Genomic DNA, 12,656 nt, shown 5'->3' on the forward strand with positions numbered 1-12,656 from the left:
CCTGAGAACTATCTAATTAGAGAAAAAATTGCTTCTGTTTATTTCTTCAGTAGAGTAGTTGGAGGGAAATAATTAATTGAGAATTACTCACATAAACATTATTTTCAATTCTTATAAGATGCTTTTTGTTTTGTTTATCTCAAACTTTCTGGTTTTTATGAATTATGGAAAAAATTCATTTAAAAGAAAAACCTCTGGAATTGGCTGTTCAGAGGATTTGTTTCTATGACTGGGTCTACAGGTGACAAAAAATGGGTCCATTCACTTGAATACTGGGCAACATATTAAAAAATTAATTAAAGCAGTTGTTAAGTGACTCAATTAGTAGTTTGGACTAACTGGCCAGTCCCAGTGTGTGGTTTGAACCAGTCTAATTGACCAGTCTAAAACAGTTATTTCCAGTCATAAATTGTATTTCTTTTTCATTAGTTTGATTAAATAAAAATTCTTCCTTTATGTTCAACCATTTTTCTGGCCTTCACTATTCCCATTTGTAAAATGAGGGGTTAAAAGTAGATGGTATCTGAGGACTCATAACTCTAGGATCTATGAGTATAATGAGTAATGCCTACTGTCATAAAAAATGTATTCAGCTTGCTTGACAATGAGTTCAGTTATCATTTTAAACCTTTTTTATCATTAACTCCCTCCTCTAATTCTCTGTGAATTAATGTCAGTGAAAATTTTAAAAAAAATAACTTACATATGCACATATGTGTATGTACATATGTATGTGTCCATACACACATAAACACACATATATTAGGTACCAAGCAACATAAAACAGAAACAGTTTGGAAGCAGTATCTTTGGTAGACACATCTGTGAAGAAAGTTCCTACACGGTACTCCCATTACATAAGAGTAGGAAATATCTCTTTGGTGTGGTCCTAATGTTGCTTTCAGTGTAATCTATGTTAAATGACTTTATATGTGCTAATGACTAATTCTCATTGTTAAGAGTTAAATGGCAATGGGTAAGCATAAAATGTTTCTAGCATGCCAGGGGAAACATGATGATTCCAATCCAATCTTGAACAATAGATCAAAGGGGAACATAGATTGTAGGCAGAGGAGAGGTAAAGGAAGAGAAAAGAGAGTTTGTTCTTTGGAAGCTAGGGACTAGAATAGAGTCTGCAGAAGTAGGACAGAAGATTGACTTAGCTTGAACAAGGAATATGAGCAGACAAGATCTTTGGTTTCCCTGGTGCCTAAATGAATTAATAGATTAGAACTAGAGGAGATCATAAAGCAGTAGGTCTTAACCTGGTGTCTGTCAGCTTGTTTTTAAAATATTTTGACAACTGTATATGAATATAATTGGTTTCTTTTTGTAATACTATATATTTCATTTGATACATTTAACTGCACTATCCTGAGAAGAGGTCCACAGTCTTCACCAACCTGTTAAAGGGGCCCGTGATACAAAAATGGTTAATAATCCCTGCCTTAGAGGTTATGCAGGCCCAAACCCTCCTATTACAATTTAGGCAACCAAAGCCCGTGAGGGCTTTGGTAACTTGTCCAAGATCAAGTTAATCAAGTCAGTGTCAGAGGCAAAAGCATACCCATGTCACCAATATCCTTTCTGTAATGCCATGCTTCTCAGGGAAAGCTTGGCTTGTACTAGACTAGAGAGTGGAGTAGAGTATAACTCAAAGTTGATTACACAAACTTCATGGGAAGGCAAGAATAGAAATATTTGGGTCAAGGACAGGTCACAAAAAAATGGCAGGCATATCCAAGAAATCTTAAGGAAGCTCTGTCTTCTAAGCTCTCTAGATGCTTAGTAGAGTTAGGTACTTACTTCATTTATCTGTTATTGCCTACCTGAATATAGCTTGCAGTCTTAAAAATCCTCATTCTTATATTACAATAGTATTGATTGCACTGAAGATGACTGGCTTGAAAGTTTGCTGCTGCCAATGGCTCACTTAGAAGAGTCCTGAAAATAATGAAGAGGACGATATGTCATTTCAAAGTCATTGCCACAGGAAAGGATCCCAAGCTCTTTTGTAGTGGCACTAGAGTAAGAGAACTTAACACATCTTCAGCTTCTGTAGATTAATTTCTTCAATAAGGTGCCTCATACATATGGACTTTCTGATGTTTACTCCCAGAATATTTCTACCTGATGCTATTAATTCAATTTGCTCAGTTCCATTCTAGGGTGGGAGGTGGGGAGCGAATCAGAGTACTCATTAAATGACATGCAGAAATTCTTAAAGATAAAAACAGAAAGGAAAACCATTATTTAATCAATAGCCTACTTAAAACATGAATATGGACTACCATTATATTGGCTAAAATTAAATCACTTAGGCAATATAAAAAAACAAAGATTGTGTTGATCATCCAAATTCTTATTATATGTTTGATGTCATATGGGAAAAGAAATATTACACGGAAAAAATCCAGATTGGTTGAATTTTTAATCTTATGTGGATACTTGTATTAAACATATATACTATGAAATTTTAGCACTTGTATGCACTGTGGTATAAAAGAGTTATTGATATATTGATGATAGATGATACACAGAGAAACAGACAAACAAAAATAGATGATAGACAAAATGTAGATAAATGATAGATATATTGACAGATGATAGACAAATTGATATATAATAAACAGATAGTGGACAGATATTGATAAATAATAGATAAATGGACAGATAGATAAAAGATAGATGATAAGTACATATACTCAGATCATATATAGTTGGACAGACAGATAGATATATGATAGGTAAATATATAGATAATAGATGATAGATATACGGAAATAGATAAATACATAGATAGATAGACAGACAGACATAGAGTTAGACAGATAGTTATGATAGATATTCCATCAATTTGGTCTGGAATTTCAAGGAACAGGAATATCCTGCTTTTACACTCATTTGATCTAGCTGATTCTTGATGGAATATGAACCAGTATGGTGAAGACATAAGCACATTAGGACTGACTACATGTTTCTAATCTATCTCACTGCCACCCACATATTATGTTAGTTCTGGTTCCAAGAGATGAGGAAATACTTGATCATCCTAAGAAAACAGTCCTACCCAAACCGCAGTCTGATTCTCAGTGTCCTGAGGAGGTTATGGATAATAATATTTTATTCTTAGGGGTGAAAAGGGAACTGGAAACTTCTACAAATTCTTAATTCTGGGAAAATCAGAACCCAGGCACCTTTGCATGCACCCATACTGGCCAGATTAAGACAAACTCAGGGTTAGCAAAAAATTCCTTTGGTGTTTAAGAGCTGCACTTAATGGATGTACCATTCATCCTAGCTACTTTTATCCACACATCCCTCTCCTTACTCTGGGAAAAGGGACCTAATTGAACTAGAGATGATCTAGTATAGCCTATTATTACAACATATATACCTACATAAGTCTGTGATTCAGAAGGGTGTAGTAGAGAGCCAGCCTTGAAGTCAGACTTTCAAATTCTGTCTTTGACACATGCTGATTTTGTGAAATTCATTTACTTTCTCAATGTTCCAGGCAACCTAGGGGACTTTCCAAGATTTTAAGGTGGTGGACAATTGAGGATCTGAATTGGTAGAAGCTTCCTCATCAGATTTCTTCACATCTATGAGTGACTTGCCCGGGGTAACACTGCATATGTCAGAGGCAGGACTTTAACTCTGGTCTGCCCGAAGCTGATGCCAGCTCTCTATCCCATCTCTACCTCTATGCCATTATGTCATACTGTCCCTAATAATAATTCAGGCTCTGCCTGTCCAAGAAAACCCTTTAAAACATTTCCACCAAGTGGGCATCCAACCCCCAATGTGGGGAGTATCTACTACCACAGGACTATTACCAGTCAACCTTTAGTTCTCTCAGTGTCCTGGTCATTCTGAATGTACTATAGTTAGTCAATGTCCTTCCTAAAATGTGATTCCCAGAACATAAAAAAGTAATCCATCTATGAACTGAACAGTGATAAGTATGGTGATACCCTGCCTCTCATAATGTAGACTAGAATACTATTAGCATTTTGGGTGCTGCCATGCCATAGTTTTATACCCTGCTGTGCTTGCAGTTTACTGAAACATTGAAATATTTTCACAAAAAATGCTTTCACAGAAAACCCTGCTTCCTACATAATTTTCTTGTAAACCAGCATTTATTTTTATTGTATATTATATTGTATATTGAACTTTATGTTTATTTCTATCAATTTTTATTTTTTTATATTTGTCCTATCATTCTAACCGATTAAGATGTTTTTGGATACTGACTCTGACATGTACATGTTATCAATCTCTCACTGTTTCATGTTCTACAAGCATGCCGTATATGCTTTCATCTAAAACACTGATAAAAATGTTGAATTGACCAATATGTGGGGCAAAGTACTGAAACCTCTTCTAAGTTGGTCCATTAATAATTATCCTTTGCTTCTGGTCATTCAATCAGTTTTTGAATCTACCAAACTGTAATATCATCTAGCCTACATCTCCCCATCTTGTACAAAAGGATAGCATATGATTGTCAAATACTTGATAATAATCTAGGCATAGTTGATGCATATTATCTGTTCTACCAGTCTATTTACTCTGCTAAGTTGGTTATGACTTGTTCTTGATAAAGCTCTACTGGTGTTTTGGGATTAATGCTCTCCTTTCCAATGCTTACCAATCAAACCCTTACTAATATACATTCTAGAACTTTTCTAGGACCCCAAATCAAGCCCACAGGTCTCTATTATTTATTATTCAGAACCACCCCGCTTCCTTTTTTGCATATGAAAATTGGGATATTTACTCTTCTCTAGCCCTTCATCACGCCTGCAATTCTCCCCAGCCGTTCAAAGATTACCAACAGTGGCTCAGCATGCACATCTGCTATTTTCACAAGCTTAGTTACTCACTCCACCAGGGTAAATTGCAATTCATCTGCACCCTCTGGGTCTCTTGTGATGCTTGTCCATGTTTTCCCATATGTTCTCCATAAAAGATCCACCCAATTTGTGGTAGAACTTTCACTTTTGTTTTAAAGACTGAGTCTCTCTATCTTACTCAAGCTGAAAATGCAGTGGCCACTCCCGGGGCCCTATCTCAATGCTCATTGCCACAGTAACTTTAATCTACTCTATTTTTCCAATGTGGAGCAGTTTGTCACTCCTTAGGTAGCCTGTAAATTCCTTGCTTCTAAGAGTTCACCATATTTGTCCTAGACTTAGGTGGTCACCCTATCTGCTTTATCCTAATCAAAACTCATCCCTTCCCAGGGATTACAGGGATTAGCAGGGATTTGAAGAATGAGCCACCACACTCATAGCCATCTCCTCTGGCTTTTGAATCTTTCATGAACATGTACGAATGCAAAACCTAGACTATGCAACATTATTCCTCACACTTGCAATTTGAAATACACAACTCTTGTTCTGGCTATAAACAGAATCATAGATTTAGATCTGGGATTGAATTTAGAAATCTTCTAGTCCAGGCTCCTTTTTCTATAGGTTATCAAAGTGAGTCTCAAAGAGGTTAAATGCCTTGCCAAAGATCACACAGATAGGAAGTAGCAAAGCTGGGATGCTAACTTAGGTGCTATGGCTCCAAATTCATTATTATACCATGCTGCCTCTCATGTGACTAATATGATGCATCCTGATGATGCCCACCACAAGTCTTTCCACTGCTGTTGGGGCACTTGCAATTGTGTTTAATTCTCAGGATTCCATGATTTACAGTTATATGCTATTGTTCCTCTGTGCTATATGCTATTCTTGGTTAAATTTGATGTGCCACAAGATTCCTGGCTGTTGCTGTATTTGCCTTGCAAAGATGAACTCTTTCACTGACTTGGAAATAATGACTCTCCCACTCTTAAGAATTATAGTTCCACTTGTTCTTATTTCAAATGTTCCTACACAAGGAGATCTGTCTGCTCCACAATTCTGGTCTGATACTTTCTGAGTCAGGCAAATGAATGGAACAATTCTAATGCAATATTTGAAAATGTAAACTCTATTTAAATGTAATATTTCATATATAACAGAGCAATAAAGTCTGTCAGGATGTTTTCTATGCAACACCTTTATAAAACTTTAGATGAAGCGTAGGTTTTTAGATAAACTTAAAGATACACATGTTTGAATATAGAATATTTTGGGACCTCTGGAGTAGTCACAGGAATATCTTTTTATCTAATTCTGTAAGCCAGCATCATATAGCTTGGGTTCCTCATGGTCACACCATACAGAGAGATGGTCTCATGGAACAGAATGTATGCTATTGTTTGCAAAAACTTCACATGCTTTCTGAGACCATTTATTCTTGGGAAACCTAAGATTTTCTGATAATCCATACTCTCCAGAGTACAGCTCTCTAGGGTTGATGGAACCTTGACCAATTATTGTGATTATTCATCCATTTGAGGATCCTTTCCCATAGGCTACAGAAATGCTCATGGTATCTGCTAAAAAAAATCCTTCAAAGCTCAGTGCAGATGTGACTTTCTACATGGGATCTTTCCTAATCTCTGTACTCAGAGTGTCACAAAAACTACATTTTATGGTTTGTTTAGGTACTTCCAAATGTACCTGTTATCTACTCTGACAATATAAGTTTCATAAGAGCAGGGACTGTTTATTTTTCACTCTTATATAACCAGTGTCTAGCACATACTAGGCACTTAATACATGGTTAATGATACATTGAACGACTGATTGTTGATAGTAATTAAGCGGTTGTCGCAGGAACTATGATATCCAAGTGGATTTTCTACTCTCTTTAAAGCATCCAAACTATTTGTACAATTATGCTATCATAGCATTAAAATGGCATATTCACACTGTACATCTTTAAACCTTTGTTTTGATTGGATAGTGGAGAAATGTTTCTATCTCATTTTCATGAGTTACATGGTGCAGTTTCTATTTCCTGCTTGCATAATTGTTCTTGTTCTAAATACACTTAATCATCGTTTTTCCAACTTGCTTGATATTTTTTTCATTAACGAATAAAAATACCAGAATCTAAGGTAGATGATAGGGAGGTAGACATTTGCTTTTAGGAGAACCAGAAAAATATTTAAATTATATTGTTTCTTTTTATAGTACTGTTCACTATCTGCCAAATCCAGGGCATTCCGTTCCTGTCAGAAGAGTAATCTGTCACCTCTAGGGATTTTTTAAAAAAAGAAACAAACTAACAAAGCACAGCTTCTCCTTATGAGACTCATTAGACAAATATAATATCAATGTTAAAGGAATAAAAACAACAACAATAGTAATATGGGTAAATCACAAACTGATAATACTAGGTTTCCCTCCCTTTTTGCCACCTTACAGGATATCCTGTCTAGCAGTATGAACAAAACATGGAAATGAATCAGTCAACAGAGGATTTTCTCCAGTTAAAGATGGTGATTTTGTCCTGTGCAAGGGGAAATTGCACATTGAGATAGATATTCATAATCTTTAGGGACAACTGTCCTCACTGTGGGATGCAAACTTTTTTTTTTTATCCAAAGGATGTCACTGCATTTCAGCTATGCACCATGAGAATTAGTGTCATAAAATTTGCCTGAGCATTTTCAACCCTTTATTCCAAAATTAACTTCCCACGTTTCCCCCTCCTTCACCTCTCCCTCTTATTTTGCTTACTATAACGAATCATAGTGAACAGGCTATGGAATATATGTATGGATTTGGTATAGCATAATGGGTAGAATACTGGGTTTGGAGTGAGAAAGAAATGGATTCAAATTCTCCCTCTGACACTTACCAGTTGAATTACTTTGGGCAAGTCACTTAACTTCTATGCAACTTAGGTAATGCCTTAGGACTTCTCCATTAAATCATAGATGGTTGCTATCTGTATTGGTAAAAGGGAATTTCCAAACTGGGGGATTTCTATACTGAAGAATCAAGATCCTTTTTCACATAAACACATGTTGATGTATATGTGTGTGTGTGTGTGTGTGTGTGTGTGTGTGTGTGCGTTGCCTAATTTCTCTGGTAAAGACATGGCTATGGAGCTATACATATGTACATATATAAATATATGCACTTTGATACTTCAGTTGACTCTGATTTCATCAGTGAGAATACACCCTCCAACCATGCAGATCCTAATCTATCCATTCCATACACACATCTTCATGTTTTTTCCATATGTTTATTATATTAGAACATTTTAGAGATATACTAAAATATCCAGAGAAATGTGAGCTTTCATTTGTCTAAAAACATATGTGATACATTGAGCACATTGTTGTTAAAACAGGGGAAAGGAATACATTGTTCAAATTAGATCTTAAAATAAGGGGATAGGTGAGTCGTATTTTCATTTAAAAGTTCTCAAAATATTAGGATTTGTTCTACTGTTCTTAGCTAATTCTCCTGACCAATTAAATATGTAATCAGTTTTGTACTGGTGATATACCTGAGGCACCCCTCTTCTCTCTACCCCACTTGTAGCGGCATTTCTGTGGCACTGTATGCATATAATATGTCAAACAGTGAGAGAGCCTGAAGGAATCAAGGAAGGTGTGATATAAATGTAAAGCATTTTTAAATTCTGACCATCTTAAGCTATCTAGGTATCTACTAAGAATTTCCGATAGAGGCACTCAAACAGACCACACAAAGTGCTGACATCTTTCATTGACCCTTTCAAAGTAATTGTTAGCTAATGACTTTGTTTTCAGGTTTGGAACTGAACTTTACAGGGACTGGTTCCAATCCTGGGTGGTGCTGGGAAATTTCAGCCTTACTCACTAGAACTTGGCTGAGACCACCAGACTTGTTTCATGTGAGGGCCCTCTTCCCATAATCTGACCAGAATAGTTTATGAGTCTTCTGAGGAGCTAAATGCAGGTCCCATAGACAGAGAAAGATCCGTGTGCTGCTCAAGTAGTAGACCACACAGTCATGAGCTTTCCCCTCTGAGCATTTATACTCAGGAAAGCTATACCACCCCTTTCTTTCAGAAGCTGAGGGTGAAAGTGGAAGAAAAAAAAATGCCAGAAACACAAATTACATCCCACAGCTGAGAAAGCCTTACTCTCTAAAAAGTTTTAAATAAATAAATATATAAAGGGGAAAACCCAAATGGGATCGCTCTTCAAACATACAAATGATCTTATGTTAACAGTTGGGATTAAACATCTGTCTCGTGGTTATGTGATCATAACAGATGCTGTGTGCAAACGTTTCCTGCTAGCTTTGTTTTGGTTATTGTTATTTGGGCTGATTTCAGCTTAAGGGATACAGGTTTTTATGGTCCTTCTGTGCTGCACAGCCAGCTCCGTCATTGCTTTAAGAGAAAAGTGGGCAGGGATTTGGGAGTGGAGAGAATTGAGGAGGGGGGATAAAAGGCATGTTATTTGATGTCACAATGGAATGATGTCATATTTATGAAATCCCAACAGATTATTTCAAAGCCACTTTATAGTTTATAGTCTTCTTTAGGTGGCCTTTGGGCCCAGTGGGCGATGCGGCTGAAATTAAATGTACAAGTATCAAAATACCTTATGGTGCAAAACTAACAGAATGGAATATTGTAATTATTATTCTCTTCTCTCTCCTCTCTCTCTCTCTTTCTCTTTCAACACAGACACACACACACACACACACACACACACACACACACACTTCTCTGGATGTAAAATGCGTTGGATCATATTTCCTGGAATATCTTACTAATATCCTAGAATATGAGATTGCTACATCTATATACAGGCAAAGTAAAACAGAGAACTAAGGTATTTACTGTAGTTGTCTGGGGTTTCCATGGCAAGAATATTTTGTCTTTTATTTTTTGTTTTTCAAACTGGTGTTATTTTGGCTCAAAATTCTTCCTCTAATTGTCACTTAACAGGACACAGCACTCTGTTCCAAAGTCTAGCCAGGTGGTCTAATGGATAGAGTGCTAGATCTGGAGTGAAGACCTGAGTTCAAATCCAGCTTCAGATGCTCACTGCGTAACCTTGGGGAAGTCACTTAAACTCCATTTACCTCAGTTTCCTCACTGCAAAATGGAGATAATAACAACACTTACCTTGCAGAATTGTTGTGAGGACCAAATGAAATATTTGTAAAAGCATTTAGCACAGTGCCTGGCACAGAGTTGATGCTATATAGATGTTTATTCCTCCCTTACTCCTTCATTCTGTCACTTCTGCATATTATCACAGGCTTTAAGCTTGAAGAAAGCTTAGACACCATCTGTACCATTTTATATACAAGAAAGACTAGATAAGCTAAGTGACTTGCCCAGGGTTAGTAGGTAATAGTACAGGCATAGGCCAAGATTCAAACATATCCAGATGCCTAACCAAACTTTTTTTTTTTTGCGTGATTTTATTTTTTTTTTATTAGACTTTCAGTAAAATAAAATTGTAAAACTTTTCTCAGTATTTCCTTTTCCTACATATTCTGGGAATTAAAAGAAAAGAGACAGAACACTATACTCAGTAAATCTATTCACATTTATCGATAGCCTAATAAGAATTCTGTGGTAAAAATGCGAAAGGTTATAAAGACACATTGGTATCATTCACCTGACTACCAACCAGTTATCAATGTTGGCTCTGATTCCAAGGGGTGAGACAGAACATATACTGGTCCCAGGAAACCATTCCTTCCCAGAATTATAGGGCTATTCTAAGTAGTTTAGGGGTAGTGGCATTTTATACTTAGAAGTATAAAAAGAGCTGGAGCCTTCTATAATAGCACCAATCTAGGGTAAGCACCCCTTTGAATACACCAATCCTGAGTAAGCCAGATAAGACATTGTTAGAATTCCTTTGATATTCATGGGATGTACTTAATAGACTCATCAGTCATTCTAGTTATTTCTGTCTGCAAAGCAGCCATCTCCCCCCACCCCAGTCTCTGTGGAGAAAAGGCCCAATCTAAACAGACTACATCACCCTTAATTTCCTTAATGCCATGAAAGTGGTAAAAACTCTATTTCTGGGCTCCAGCTGTGTGGCAACAGTGTCAGACTAAGTGGGTTGCATTTTTATTTCTAGACCTAGACTATAATCATAACTATATCCTTAGTGTGATCTTAAACCTGACCTGTGACTACAATTGTCAAAAAAACCAATCAAGTATTTGAGTATTGAAGGTAGAAACAAGGAATACTGCAGTGCTTTCTGCCCCTTAGAATCTTCCTCACCACCCGGTACCTTGAATATGGGCTTGATCTGCTTTATGGTCATTGACTCTCTGTGTTCACCTTTGCCCTCTCTATTGAGGAGGTGTTTTAAATAATATGGAAATGTGCCTATTATTAGATAGACTACCATTATAGACTACCATTACTTTAAAAATGATAATTGAGGATGACATTTCTGTGTTCACAAGCTATCTTAATTGATAGAGTAAAATCAGGTCCATTTCTGTAAGCTAGAAAGATGCCAAAATATTATATCTATTTCTGTAGTCTCATTCTTTGTACATGCAATCACAAGACTTTTTTCACCATATACTAGACTAGACCGATTAATTAGATGGAGAGGTTCCAGAGGAGATCAGTCTGGGTGAGTATAGGTATTTTGAGGAGCATTTGAAGGGAATGGGCATACTTATCATGTAGGAGATGAGATTGAAATGGAGTGTGATTATTGTCTTCATGTATTTGGAGGAAGAGGGATTAAATTTTAAAATGTATCTATTTGTCAACTTCTTTGTCTGTCAATCTGTCTGTCTGTCTGTCTGTCTATCTATCTATCTTCTATTGGTTTCGCTATCATACCCAGGAAGTTCAGGAGCTACTCAGAGGTTTGATCCCATTACTCATCAGCATGAGACCCTTTAGAAGGCACCATTTCCAGTCTGAGCTAGTTTACTTCTTCTTAAGCAATCTGGTAGACCCAAATGGCAGCGGTTTATCACATTGATAACAAAAAGCATCTGAAAGAAGATGTGACAGTCTCAGTCACAAGTACAAGAGCTACCCCCATGCTTTGCAGGAATTAGATTTGTTAAATTCAGCTTTGGAGGGCAGAACCTGAAGTAATGTTTGGAGCTTCAAAGAGTAAAATTTAAGTTTGAATGTCACACTCGCAAAAAACAAAAAAACAAAAAAACAAAAAAACCTAACCATTGAAGCTGTCTACAGGTGGAATGGGTTATCCTGAAAGGTGTAAAAGGTTCTTGGGGGTTTTCAGAGTCTGAGTTTTAGATATAGTGGGATTTCCTTTCATGTATGATTAGGACTAGATGGCCACCAAGATCCCTTCCAACTCTTAAATTCTGTGATTACTCTTACAATTAATCAGTGCTGAAATAAATGGCCTTGTGAGAAAACAAGCCTCAGAAAGACTCTCTCTCTTTGTTGACTTTCCTCCACCACTACTAACCTATACAATATTTACCATAGTTGTCTGTAATTATAGTACACATTCTCCTAACTTTCTGGTTCCCATTTTCAAGCTCTTTCTTACCTTACTTACCTTTAATGAGAAAGGCACTCTCCTCTTTGCCCCTTCAACTTCATAGCCTGAATCAAATCATGCTTCTTGCTCTTCCATTTTCTTTAAAGCTCCTTTTATCTTCATCTCTATTCTGGGTTCAGTTAACATATGCAGTTCTACTCCCCATACATTTGCCACAATGGGTGCCTGTCAAACAATTCTCATGGTAGCATTTTTAAAGCCAACCCACTTACATTTG

The sequence above is a fragment of the Phascolarctos cinereus genome, unplaced genomic scaffold (genome assembly GCF_003287225.1).
Source record: "Phascolarctos cinereus isolate Bilbo 61053 unplaced genomic scaffold, phaCin_HiC Scaffold_3;HRSCAF=262, whole genome shotgun sequence".
NCBI classification, from domain to species: Eukaryota; Metazoa; Chordata; class Mammalia; order Diprotodontia; family Phascolarctidae; genus Phascolarctos; species Phascolarctos cinereus.